This window comes from Myotis nattereri (assembly GCF_964212035.1).
Source record: "Myotis nattereri genome assembly, chromosome: 1".
In the NCBI taxonomy this organism is placed as follows: domain Eukaryota; kingdom Metazoa; phylum Chordata; class Mammalia; order Chiroptera; family Vespertilionidae; genus Myotis; species Myotis nattereri.
The window spans coordinates 26,184,453-26,197,722 of record NC_138075.1 but is presented as its reverse complement, the minus strand read 5'-3'; the positions used below and the strand labels follow the sequence as shown (position 1 = coordinate 26,197,722).

The window sequence follows — 13,270 nt, the reverse complement described above, 5'->3', positions numbered from 1 at the left end:
ACATAAAATAATAGTACATTTTAATAAAAATTAATATTTTTATTGAACATTAACTTATCAGACACTGAATAACTGTACAAATTAATAAGTATAACACAAATAAACCTATTTTTCTTGTTCTCCAAAAGCAAAATATTTTCTGTTGCGCACACCAAACAAATCAGTACAAGACTAATGACATGGCAATCGGCTGCTGAAGTATTTGCTGCCATTATTAGTGGAGAGAGATGGTGCTCCTGTGTGAAAGGCGTGTAAGGGAAATGAATGCAACATGATTGTAGTAATCAGTCCTTAGCAAACATAGTTCATTATCAATAACTAGAGGCTCAGTGCATGAAATTTGTGGACTTGGAGGGGTCCCTCAGCCCAGCCTGCAACCTCTCGCAGTCCAGGAGCCCTTGGGGGATGTCCGACTGCTGACTTAGGCCTGTGGCACTCGAACATCTTTGGACATCTTTAGTGCTGCTGCAGCCATCCGTGAACCCGGCTTCTGGCTGAGTGGCGCTCCCCCTGTATTGAGCGTCTGCCCCTGGTGGTCAGTGCTTGTCATTGTGACTGGTTATTCTGCCGTTGGGCCAATTTGCATATTAACCTTTTATTATATATGATTATGTATAACAGGATATTGTAAAAATTAAGTTATGAAATTTTTATTAAAACTTTTCTTACATACCGTTATATTGGCTGGGCAACCAAAATATTCATTGTGCGCCATATGTGGCCTGCGGGCTGTGAGTTTGACATGCTTGCTCTAAAGGTTCTTATTTTGTAATCTTTTATGTAAATAGTTTTTTTTGTAATACATGGTTAATTGTGACTTATCATGCCACTGAATTATGACTTTATTTTTATATGCTCCAAAATACTGTTTCCACAATTGATTAGAAAGCAGGGCATCGTAGGAAGAACACTAAGCTGGCAGTCAGGAGATCCTGACTTAATATTGCTTGTAAAATGAGGGTTTTACTGTGGTAAATGGGATACTGAGGTTTTTTCCAACTCTAAAAGCTTATGATCTGTATTTGTTCATGATCTGCTTAGTGCCTCCATTCACATATTTTCTAAAATTTAAACATACAAACAGTTGTGCGTTATTTCAGGTTTCATTGTTTCCACGCAAAATAGTTCCCTGGCGGTGAAGATTTTGGGAGCCAGTACCCCTTGCTTTCGTCTGGTCAGTGAGTTTCCTGCGTGACTACCAGAGAAACCAGGCGAGAACTTGCCTAGCAGTCCCTGGTGGCTCACAAAAGGTCCTTTTATATGAGACTCTCAGCATTTTTAGACAACCTCTAAGACATGAGGAATTTTCATATTGGGCCTGCAATGTTTAGGTAATGGACAGTTGTTAACCCTGAGCAGTTAGCCACTTGGAGTCCCAGTATTACTGTTGGAAGTAGCCTTCTGAGTTTTTATTGCCTTGTGCTTGCAAATTATTTTTTTGATTGTAGGTGTAAATTATAGGAGGCCTTTGGCAGATGTGTGTATAGCAGGTCCGCTAATAATGTCTCATTATAATGTTGATGAGATGCCTAGAAACTTAAATTTTATTTGTGGCAAAATTGGTCATATTATATGTCATTTCACTTAAAGCTGTAGAACCTATTGGCGCCGGTAATTGAGGACTTACTATACATGATTGTTTTACCCTGCTAGTATCACATACCCATGCTCTTTTTCTCCTGGAAGGCGTGCATACTGTTGTGTGTGTTTTCAGTTAAGTCTGTATCACGCCAGCCAGTTTACTAGCTCTAGGTGGAGATGCAGAAATACCCTATTGAATTATTGAATTCGTACCCCAGCCTGGCAGAGTTGTGTTTAGCAGTTCATATATGGTATGTGTTGGAAGGCATGTCTTGGCAAATGGTGAGTGACTTTGGTGGGGAAGAAGTGCAGTCTGGGTAAGATGGCTGGGCTGGAAGCCCCTGCTCCACAGTTACGCTGCTATTGTCGCTTAGCACCCAAGAGAGGTTCACTTGTCATTTTTCATAAATCATAGCTCCAAAGTCAGAGATAGTTCTCAAGTCCCTGAATTATTTTGTGATTTTGCTCTCATTATTTTTCACATCGTCTGAATTTGAAGTTTTGAAGAACTTGGCACTTTGCTCAGATAGAATACGCCAAGGTATTCCATTAAAGACTTACTGTGAGTCTGAAGAAAGCCTTTATTCCTCTTTCATTTCGCTAAGGTATGACAGTATTGGAGCAGATGGAAGGCTAGAGTTTGAGCTTCCGTTGTGTGAAAACTTCACCAGCCAATTGGCTGACTCTTGGTGGTAAGACAGGAAGAGCCACCCACATTTTCCCTTTTGGATTTGAGTCACAGAAAACAGGTTTCCTGCAGAAACCATTTGGCTTCAACAAGTGTAGGAAATTTCATCTTTGATCAGATTGATGTTTTTATCTTCACTGGGCATGTATTTCAAATTAATTATTTTCCTCTTTTCAACCCACAGGTTCAGCTTCAAATTGGAATCTCCTGTAGTACTGACTGCAACCTAATTTCCAAGATTTTTATGTCATAGGTAGATCAAAAGGACTATACTTTCAGGTAAGGATCTAATTTTCTTTATATTAACAATACACAGCTACTTTGGCTTAAGTCTAGAGTTACCCTTGCCCCCTTTCACATCTATAGATGGCACATTGAATTTTTCAGACAGGTTTTTACCTGTTCAGGGTTCCCTAAGAGGTGTCAATGGGGTTGGCTACATGGAATATTTAGAGAAGCTATATGTGGTGGCAGTTAAAACATATTCATGCCCATTTAAAGTGGCTTATAAAACTATAAGTTTTTGTTCCTTTTAGGGGAAGGAAATCATCCTTTCCTCTAATACAGCGCTTCTCAACCTGTGGGTCGCGACCCCTTTGGAAAACACATACATAATTACATATTGTTTTTATGATTAATCACTATGCTTTAATTATGTTCAAATTGTAACAATGAAAATACATCTTGCATATCAGATACTTATATTACGATTCATAACAGTAGCAAAATTACAGTTATGAAGTAGCAACGAAAATAATTTTATGGTTGGGGGTCACCACAACATGAGGAACTGTATTAAAGGGTCGCGGCATTAGGAAGGTTCAGAACCACTGCTCTAATACCTGCCATTTTCCTCCCAGATTGATTAATTGATCTATTGTCTTCCTTCCTTCTTTTCTTTCTTTGTTTCTTTCTTTCTTTGTATCTATGTATGTATGTATGTATGTATGTATGTATGTATCTATCTATCTATCTATCTATCTATCTATCTATCTATCCTTTCATGTATTTTCTATATATATAGAACTTAATGACATGGATGGTTTTAAGGTTAATTTCTCTACCTTTGTGGCATCCCAAAGTATTTATAATAATTCTGGGCATGAGAAGATTAGAGAAAAAGATCTGCACCTGAGATAATTTACAATTTACAGGGTTAGAACTCAGAAATGAATTTTCCCAGGAGGAAAGGGAACTGTGCAGACCAAAACCAAACACTTTCCCCCTCTCTCCTTCCAGAAAAACACCCCCAAAACCCCACATTGATTGCACAGAAAAAATTGTGCTGAGTTGGGATTGTCATAGTGTTTCTGGATGCAAATGAAAGCACATTTCAGAGAAGTAATATATCGGCTTTTTAAGCAATTACCTAATTTCCCTAATTTACTTTGAGGTAGTGAGTCACTTCAAAATTAGTTTCTATACCTCTTTAGGCTGGTGACTTTCCAATTTTAAAATATGTGAAACTCAGTTTTAAATGATTGGCAATTGAGTGAATAATCCAAAAATCACTTATCAGTAATGCATTGTAGGATGCCTCTTATAGCAGATTTAGTTTCCTACTTACATTGCCAGTTAGCAGGATTTAGTCTGGAAGGCATTATTAGCACACCAGCAAAGACAGCACAGTGGGGAGGAACTGGCTCGGGGTTTGTAACACACCATAGATGATGTGTGGACATAATTTCTTTCCTGTGCACCCTGAGGTCATCCTTAATCAGAGCTTTGCAGTAACTTCTTAACTAATTTCTCTGCATCACTCTTTGTAAAGCTGGGTCTTATTACTCTCTGCTTAGAACATTTCAGGGCCTTCCTGTTATCTATGGCAGTGATTCTCAAACTTTTTGGTCTCAGAATCCCTTTATATTGTTAAATTGTTGAAGCCCCAAGAGACCCACAGGCTGAAAACCGCTGTATTAGAGGAAAGGTTGATTATATCCTTCACTATTGAAATTAAAACCGAGAAAAATTTACATCATGGAATACTACTCTGCTGTAAAAAGGAAGAGAATTTTACCCTTTGAGACAGCATGATGGACCTGGAGAACATTATGCTAAATGAAATAAGCCAGTCAGAGAAAGACAAGAACCATATGATTTCACTCATATGTGGAATTTAATGAACAAACTGAACTACCAAGCAAAATAGAGACAGACTCAGAGAGCAGGCAGACAGCTCGAGGTGGTGGTGGGGGTGGTGGTATTGGTGGGGTGTTGGAGGCATTGAGCAAAAAAGAAAAAAAAAGAGAGAACTCATGGACATGGACAACAGTGTGGTGATTGCAGGGGTAGGGAGGCGGGTGGAGGTGGAAGAGGGCATAAATGGGATAAATGGTGATGAAAAAATAAAATAAAATAAATAAATTAAAATAAAAAAAAAAACCCAAGGGAATATACATTTCCTTAGTGCAGAGTGATGACATAATCGCAGTCATGCAGCTTCTGGGGAACATGGTACAATTGTGAGAAAATGAGAGTGAAACAGGCAGGTAGCACGGTGTTATTTTTAAACGTCAAGATTTATTGAGGTATAACATATAAAGTGAAACCTACCCTTTTTAGTGTGCAGTTCTTCTCTGTGTTTTGACAAACACGTATGGTTGTGTAACCACAATGAAGTTATAGAACATATCCATTTCCCCAAAATGTTCTCCTACCTTTAGCCTCATACCCTCTGACCTATTTCCTAGCCCTTTAGTTTGCTTTTGCCCAAATGCCACATAAATGGAATCATACAATCTGTAGCCTTTTGAGTCTGGCTTCTTTCCTTTAACATAATGCATTTGAGATTCATCCAATGCAGTTGTGTGTATCACTAATTTGTTCCTTTTTATTGCTGAGCCTTACTCCAATGTAAGAATATACTGCAGTTTGTCTATTTACGAGTTGGAGGGAATTTGGGTTATTTCTAATTTGGGATGTGTCTTAGTTTTATTATTAAAATAGTTTCAGCCTCACAGACCTCCTGAAAAGGTCTCAGGTACCTCCAGGATCCCAACACTTCTCTCTGAGAACCTTTGGTTCTCCTCAATACTTGCCTGGGTGTGATGTAAATGCCAAGATCTAGTCCAAGGGTCTCCTCTGTGCAGGCCTCTCTAAGCCGTCTTCTCACCATAACCCCTGTGCGCCTTTGTCCCAGGGCTGGGCCGGTCATCACCATCTTTGTGTTGCTGCTGCTGTGGTTTCACTGTTCAGTAGTTGTTTAAGGATGTGATAGCTTCCCAGCTTCTTGAGGGCAATGCCTTTCCTCTCCTTCCTAAGCACATGCCTGGCACTTAGAAGAAGACATAGTACATGTTTGAATGAATGAATAATAATTCCCTTACATTTATAAAGCATGTATTATTTATAAGATGTTTTCCCATAACATGTTTTCAAATCTGCAAAGTACCTAGCACAAAGGATTTTTATGTCTTAGTAGAGGCCCGATCCACGAAATTTGTGCAAGGGGCTCGGCCCTCGCAGCCCTGGCAGCCCTGGCAGCCTCGGCCCTCGCAGCCCTGCCTGCCTTGGCCCTCGCAGCCCTGCACCCCCGGCCTCATCTGGAAGGTCGTCTGGACAGTAGCTCAGATAGTCGTTCTGCTGTTCGGTCTAATTAGCATATTAGTTCTTTATTATATAGGATTTTGATCAGATAGGTATATTAAGTCTTAAAGTTGTGGTCTTAACCAAGTTACACCTGAGTAGACCTGGGGAGCTTCTAATAAATGTGCTAATACCTCACCAATTACATCTTAATTTCTGGAGGTCAGGCCTGGGTATTAATATTAAAAAAAAATATTACTGTGGAATCTGATGTGCAGCCACAGAAAATCATGGGCACAGAGTTTGATTTGCCATGAAGTCTTAGTGGTGATTTAATCAAGGCTAGAAACATGTTCCAAATTAAAGAAAAGAACAAAACTCCAGAAAAAGAACTAAACAAAATTCTGAGTTCAAAACACTGGTTATAAGGATGTCAAGGAACTTCGGGGAAGAGTAGATGAACTTAGTGAGAACTTCAACAAAGAGATAGAAAACATAAATATGGAGATAAAAACCATAAAAAAGAGCCTGTCAGAAATAAAAAATACATGAACTGAAATGAAGAATACATTATAGGGAATCAAGAGTGGAGTAGATGAAGCTAGTATCAAATCAGAGATTTGGAATATAAGGAAGCAAAAAATACCCAACCAGAACAGCAAAACAAAACAAAAATAATCTGAAAAGATGAGGATAGTATAAGGAGCCTCTGGGACAACTTCAAACATACCAACATTCACATCATGGCGGTGCCAGGAGAAGAGCGAGAGCAAGAAATTGTAAACCTATTTGAAAAAATAATGACAGAAAACTTGCCTAACTTGGTGAAGGAAATAGACATACAAGTTCAGGAAACACAGATCAACCCAAAGAGGCCCACACCAAGACACATCATAATTAAAATGTAAAAGGTTCAAAACAAAGAGAGAACCTTAAAAGCAGTAAGAGAAAAGCAGTTATCTACAAGGAAGCTCTGATTAGACTGTCAGCTGATTTCTCAACAGAAACTTTGCAGACCAGAAGAGATTGGCAAGAAATATTCAAAATGATGAAAAGCAAAGACCTACAACCAAGATTCTGATGTTACTTTTAAGGTGTTTATTGAAAAACAAGACCTGGAAAGAACCAAGAGAACCAGAGAAACTTGCTTCAGGAAGGAGAGCTTAGGATGTCACCTTAGCCTAATTTGAATTAAGGTTGGTAAATAGGAGGCTTTAGACGGGCCTGTACCCTCGTGTCCCTTGCCTCTTCCTGAACTACCTATAAGTTGTACAGTCTCACTTCTGAAATTGAATAACCCTTCCCCACTTTCTCCTTTGTTAAAAAAATGTGTTATATACCCAAATATTGGCTCACCATCTTTGAAATTTTTATGGGGTTTTCATGCTTTATGAATTCCCCATGTGTATTTATTAAAACTTGATATTCTCCTGCTTGAAAAAAAAAAAGACTAGAACCCAGGTCTTTGGCTCCTCTAGTGCCTTTTTTCTCTGCACTGTGAACGTTCATGTGGAACTTTTGTGTGAATGGAAGTGCTGCAGAGACTGAGAGCCTTGGTGTAGATATTAGCGTTTCCAGGGCATGGAGGTACTGTAGCCTCCAGACCAGAACACTGGGTTTAGAATCAGTAGACCATGTTTACATGTGGGCGCTGTACTTATTAATTGTTAATTAATAAATACCTGAATGTTCCCACTTTTAAAATAAGGATACTACCTTAAATTCTATAAGCTTATTGTGGGGATCAAATTAGGTAATGTGTTAGAGGATTTATTTAAAATATAAAATCCTTTTGTAAACTCTAGTGCTTTCTAAAACTTATTTTTATTTTAGCCTAGTGTATTTATTGGCCAGCTTTCCTTGAGGGTCATAAATTACACAAGTAATACATAAATAGAGTCTCACTGAAATAGTCAAATAGCAGAATTATTCAGAGGAAAACTAAGAGGTCACCATTGCTTGCATACTTTCAATTCTTTGTGTATGAATTTAAGTACATAAATATGTATGCATGTAACATAAGTTATTTTTTGGTTGTCTAAACATAGTCATATTTTATATGTTTTATGTATTTTTTTAACTTAATAACATGTATTAGATCATTCCATATTAGTATATATAAATTCCTCTTATTCTCTTTATAGCTGCTTAATTTTTTCATATATTTTTTATATTGATGGACATTAGCCTGTTTCCAATTTTTTACTTTTGCAGAAAATGTTAATGAACATTATTAGAGTTTTCTTATTAAAATATTAATTAATTCTTATTAAAAGATTTATTTTGTCTTCAGATTATTGAGAGATGAAGTAGTAAATGTCTTGCATATGAAATCTTAGACATTGTATGCTCAAGTCAGAACAGAACTTAGATTTTTTTTTTTAAATTGTGGTAAAGTATACTAGGCCTTGGAGAACCTATTCATATGGTTTTGTAAATTTTCCTTTTTTCGGTAGTCTCATTTCACTCTTTGGGTAGACCTTTAAAGACCTGTGAGTGTATTGGCTCAAGTTTAATTCCTTTAGGTGTGGTTGCTACATGCTTTTCCCTTCAATAACAAACAGCAATAATGACCAGTACTATCTTATGCTAAGCACAGAGTTGAGAACTTCTTGTATACACAGTCTCATTTCTTTCTCTCACAACACAGTGCAGTTGGTGGTATTTTTCAGGTTGAGTATTTAGAAATGATTTGGCGAAGTCAAGTCACATGTGAAGGTTAGATTTAGAATGCAAAGATTTCTGCTTCCAACTACGATGTCAGGATTTCACGGAATCTGAGATGGTGCTTTGCATCTATGACATCACAGTTACTTTCTAAATTACTTATATTTCTGTATTTCGCCTTATAATACCAGTAATAATTTAACAAATGCAGAAATAGTTTGTGCTTTGGAGCTCTATTTTATAGAAAGTATTTATAATAAAAGCAATATACTAATATCGTTTGGTACAAAATTATTTTTTTTGACTTGAATATAGTGGGGTGATATTGGCTAGCAAAACCATAATTCAAGTGTATAACTCAACAAAAAATTTTCACCCTACATCATGTAGGGTCCCAAGCAAAGTCTCTTTTCCTCCTCATTTTCCCCCACTTTGCCCACCTCCACCTACACCATCCCCCTTCCCCTCTGGCTGTCACCACACTGTTGTATGTGTCTTATATATCTATTTTATGTTTAATTCCTTCACCTTCTTTCATCCAGTCCTCCAACCACCCTCCCTTTGATAGCTATTAGTCTGTTCTCTATTATCTGTGAGTCTGTTTTATTTTGTTTGTCAGTTTATTTTGTTCATTAGATTCTACATGTAAGTGAGATCATATGGTATTTGTCTTTCTCTGGCTGGCTTATCTCACTTAGCATAATAATCTCCATCCATCAGGGGGTTCCCTTTTTGTTTTGTTGATGGCTTCTTTGGTTGTGCGGAAGCTTTTTAGTTTGATGTAGTTCCATTTGCTTTTCTCCTTTGTTTCCCTTGTCCATGGAAATATATCAGCAAAAATATTGCTATGAGAAATGTCTGAAATTTTTCTTCTAGGATTTTTATGGTTTGGAATCTTACATGTAAGTCTTTAACCCATTTTGAGTTTATTCTTGTGTATGGAATAAGAAGGTGGTCTAATTTCATTTTTTTGCATGTGCCTGTCCAATTTTCCCAACATTTATTGAAGAGACTGTCTTTACTCCATTGTATGTGTATGCTCTTGGCCTCCTTTGTCAAATATTAATTGACCATAAAGATGTGGGTTTATTTCTGGGCTCTCTTCTATTCCATTGATCTATATGCCTGTTCTTGTGTCATTACCAGGCTGTTTTGATTACAGTGGCCTTGTAGTATAATTTGATATCAGGTATTATGATCTCTCCAACTTTGTTCTTCTTTCCCAGGATGGCTGAGGGCATTAGGGGTCTTTTTTGGTTCCATATACATTTTTGGAATATTTGTTTTGATCTGTGAAATATGCTGTTGGTATTTTATAGGAATTGTTTTGAATCTGTAGATTGCTTTGGATAGTATAGGGGTCTTTTTTGGTTCCATATAAATTTTTGGAATATTTGTTTTGATCTGTGAAATATGCTGTTGGTATTTCATAGGAATTGTTTTGAATCTGTAGATTGCTTTGGATAGTATAGACATTTTAGTAATGTTAATTCTTTTAATCCATGAACAAAAACACACTGAAATATATGTTCTCATAATTTAAATTACAGGCATAATTATTTTAAGGAGCCATGGGTGGTTATTTCTCAATAACGATTATTATAAATGGAATTTTAGCAAATACATGGTTTCACATATATTCTTTGTGTACTCCTGTGTCACATTTCACATGAATGATAAGATAAAATAGAGGTTTAAGTGGCATGGTCTGGAGTCCATGTGATGGTGAGTTTCAGCTTTTTAATCCTTACCCAGTCTCCTTAATAAAGAAAACTCTTTTTTAAACTTGAAATATGGGTCTGAATGGTTGAAGCAGACACCATATTGGGTGGGCTCTCAGCCTTACAGAATGAACTCTGTATTTTATTAAGAAGTAAGAAAATGTTTGATAAACCACAGTTCAGACATTATCATGTTGCCTCATTTCCGGTTTTTAATTTATGAGTATTCTTTAAAAGACATATTTTGGCTAGTACATATTTGATAACTGACTGACAGAAGAGAATGAGTGCGTTGGCTCACCTTCTTGTGTTGACTTGCTCACTAAGAATTAGTCTGGCACCACAGAGTGGGTTTACATCACAGGAAGCAATTGGGTGGTAGTGACTTTTAGTTAATATTGTTATATAGTATATTCAAATCAATAACCTAAAGCAGTCTACTCTAAACAGTAAATTTAAAAAATGGTCTCAGATTTATCTTTTTCTAGATTTGCTAATTTGTTTGGCAAGATCCAGAAACAACATTGTATTTTATTGCTACCTACTTGGGGCTGCTTTCTGAGATGACACACCCCACCCTTTAGAGGAATTCATTCCTTTTTCTAAAATGTAGTATTTGTTATTTTTATCCATGTTCTGGACTTAAATTTCCAGCTTTCAGAATTTAAATATTCATGTACATTCTGTCCTAGTGGCATTATATAAGGATCCTCCCCTCTTTTAATATGTGGACATTACATTCCTTGGCCTAGTATTTGTTTTGCATCTGTATTTCAGTGTAATCCTAGCAAGTTCATTCAAGCAGTGGTTGAACTGAGGTTAAGTGGTATTATGGTTGTTTGGCAGGATATGGCCATAAACACTTCTCTTTAAACACAGAATCGCCTGGGGTGACTGTAATATTCAATTGCATAATCATAGGTTACACTTTACAAACACTAGAATGAGTACATGGGCCGAATACATCTTCAATGAGAAATGGCTCAATGGGATAAAGTCTACTTTAGAAATGATCTGTAGAGTTAGTTCCCTTAAAACTATTATAATTAATACTAGAGGCCTGGTGCTGGGGTCCAACCCCAGCAGGTCCAGGGGTCCCCAAAGGTGTGGACGGAGTCGGCGAAGAAGGAATAACACGGAGACAGTGTTCAGTTGATCAGCAGCCTAGCCAGGATCTCCAGCCAGGATCTCCAGCCAAGTTCTGGTCTGGATCTCCAGAGAGGTTCTGCTTAGGATCTCCAGCCAGGTTCTGTGTCCATGTTCTCTTGCTAGGTTCTCCAGGTTCTCCAGCCAGGTTCAGTCACCAGGTTCTAGTCAGGTTCTCTTGCCATGTTCTATAGTCAGGTTCAGTCCAGGATCTTTTGCCATGTTCTCTCGCTAGGTTCTGTCTCTAGGTTCTCTTGCCAGTTTCTGTCCAGGATCTTTTGCCATGTTCTCTCCAGCGAAGTTCTTCTGTCTCTAGGTTCTGTGTAGGTTCTGTCTTCTAAGTTCTGTGTTCTAAGTTCTGTGTCTTGCTGTCTTGTTACATCTGTATTTATACCAGTTGATTCAATCCTATCAATCTCTATTACAAAGGTTAGGGCGTTTCTTATCTCCATTCCAGGGAGTAAAGATTATGTAGTTTAAGCATGATTGTTCGTAGTTAAAGTGATTAATTACCCGCCTGGCACTTAGTTAAGGGGTTTTATTCCCTCCCTAACTTCAGGGGAAAATTCCTACCTGGGGAAACAACCTTTCTCAGAGAGGAGACCTTGGTTAAAACACATAGTGCCAAGAAGGTGAGCAAACATATTAAGAACAGTATGCCATATATGCCAGGTCCCTTGAAACAGCAAGCATGGACCGGCTCCCGGCAGCCTGGTACACAAAATTTGTGCACAGGGCGGGGGATCCCTCAGCCTGGCCTGCACCCTCTCGCAATCTGGGACTGCTGTCTCCTAACCACTCTGCCTGCCTGCCTCATTGCCCTTAACCACTCACCTGCCTGCCTGATTGCCCCTACCGCTCTCCTGCCTGCCTGATTGCCCCTAACCACTCTCCTGCCTTCCTGATTGCCCCTAACCGCTCTCCTGCCTGCCTGATTGCCCCTAACCGCTCGCTTGCCTGCCTGATCGCCCCTAACTGCTCGCCTGCCTGCCTGCCTGCCTGATCGCCCCTCACCGCCTCTGCCTTGGCCCCTGCCTGCGATGGCAGCTGTCTCAAACCCCGCTGCTGCGGCTTTATCTGGAAGGTAGTCTGGAAGGACGACTGGAATGACATCCGGAAGGTCGTTTGGCTGTCCGGTCTAAGTAGCATATTACCCTTTTATTATTATAGATTATGCATTTAATAAGAATGTTTTGATTGGGTGGATCAATGAATAGTTTGTCAGGGTTTCCAGTAAGTCTCCCACCTAACATGTAAAGGAATAGGTTAAAATGTTACCAGTGTTTTGAATATATATTATATAGATAAAATTTTTTTATCATATTTTTTTCTCTCATATTTCTCCCTTCCTGATATTTTTGTGATTTCAAAGTTGTTTTGCAAAAGATAACCTCAGAAGTATTTCACTCTAGGCAGTGGTTCTCAACTTTCTGGCCCTTTAAATACAGTTCCTCATGTTCTGACCCCCAACTATAAAATTATTTTCGTTGCTATTTCATAACTGTAATTTTGCTACTGTTATGAATCTTAATGTAAATATCTGATATGCAGGATGGTCTTAGGCAACCCCTGTGAAAGGGTCATTTGACCGCCATAGTGGTCGCGACCCACTGGTTGAGAACCGCTGCTCTAGAGACAAGATAGAGTGGGTTTGGAGTCACTGTATTTGAAATGAGCAGTAATGTGTCTGTGTAGAGCAGTGATGGCGAACCTTTTGAGCTCGGTGTGTCAGCATTTTGAAAAACCCTAACTTAACTCTGGTGCCGTGTCACATATAGAAATTTTTTGATATTTGCAACCATAGTAAAACAAAGATTTATATTTTTTGATATTTATTTTATATATTTAAATGCCATTTAACAAAGAAAAATCAACCAAAAAATGAGTTTGCGTGTCACCTCTGACACACGTGTCATAGGTTTGCCATCACTGGTGTAGAGCA

At 38.2% G+C, this 13,270-nt stretch overlaps 1 protein-coding gene across 1 annotated transcript in view; it reads left to right on the top strand.

Moving 5' to 3' along the window:
- SIPA1L1 (signal induced proliferation associated 1 like 1) overlaps positions 1-13,270 on the top strand; it is a 340,556-nt gene that overhangs the window by 32,331 nt on the left and 294,955 nt on the right. The window contains exon 2 of the mRNA XM_081100632.1: positions 2,454-2,548. The gene's annotated coding sequence lies outside the window, so the exon portion shown is untranslated. The remainder of the gene's footprint in view (positions 1-2,453; positions 2,549-13,270) is intronic.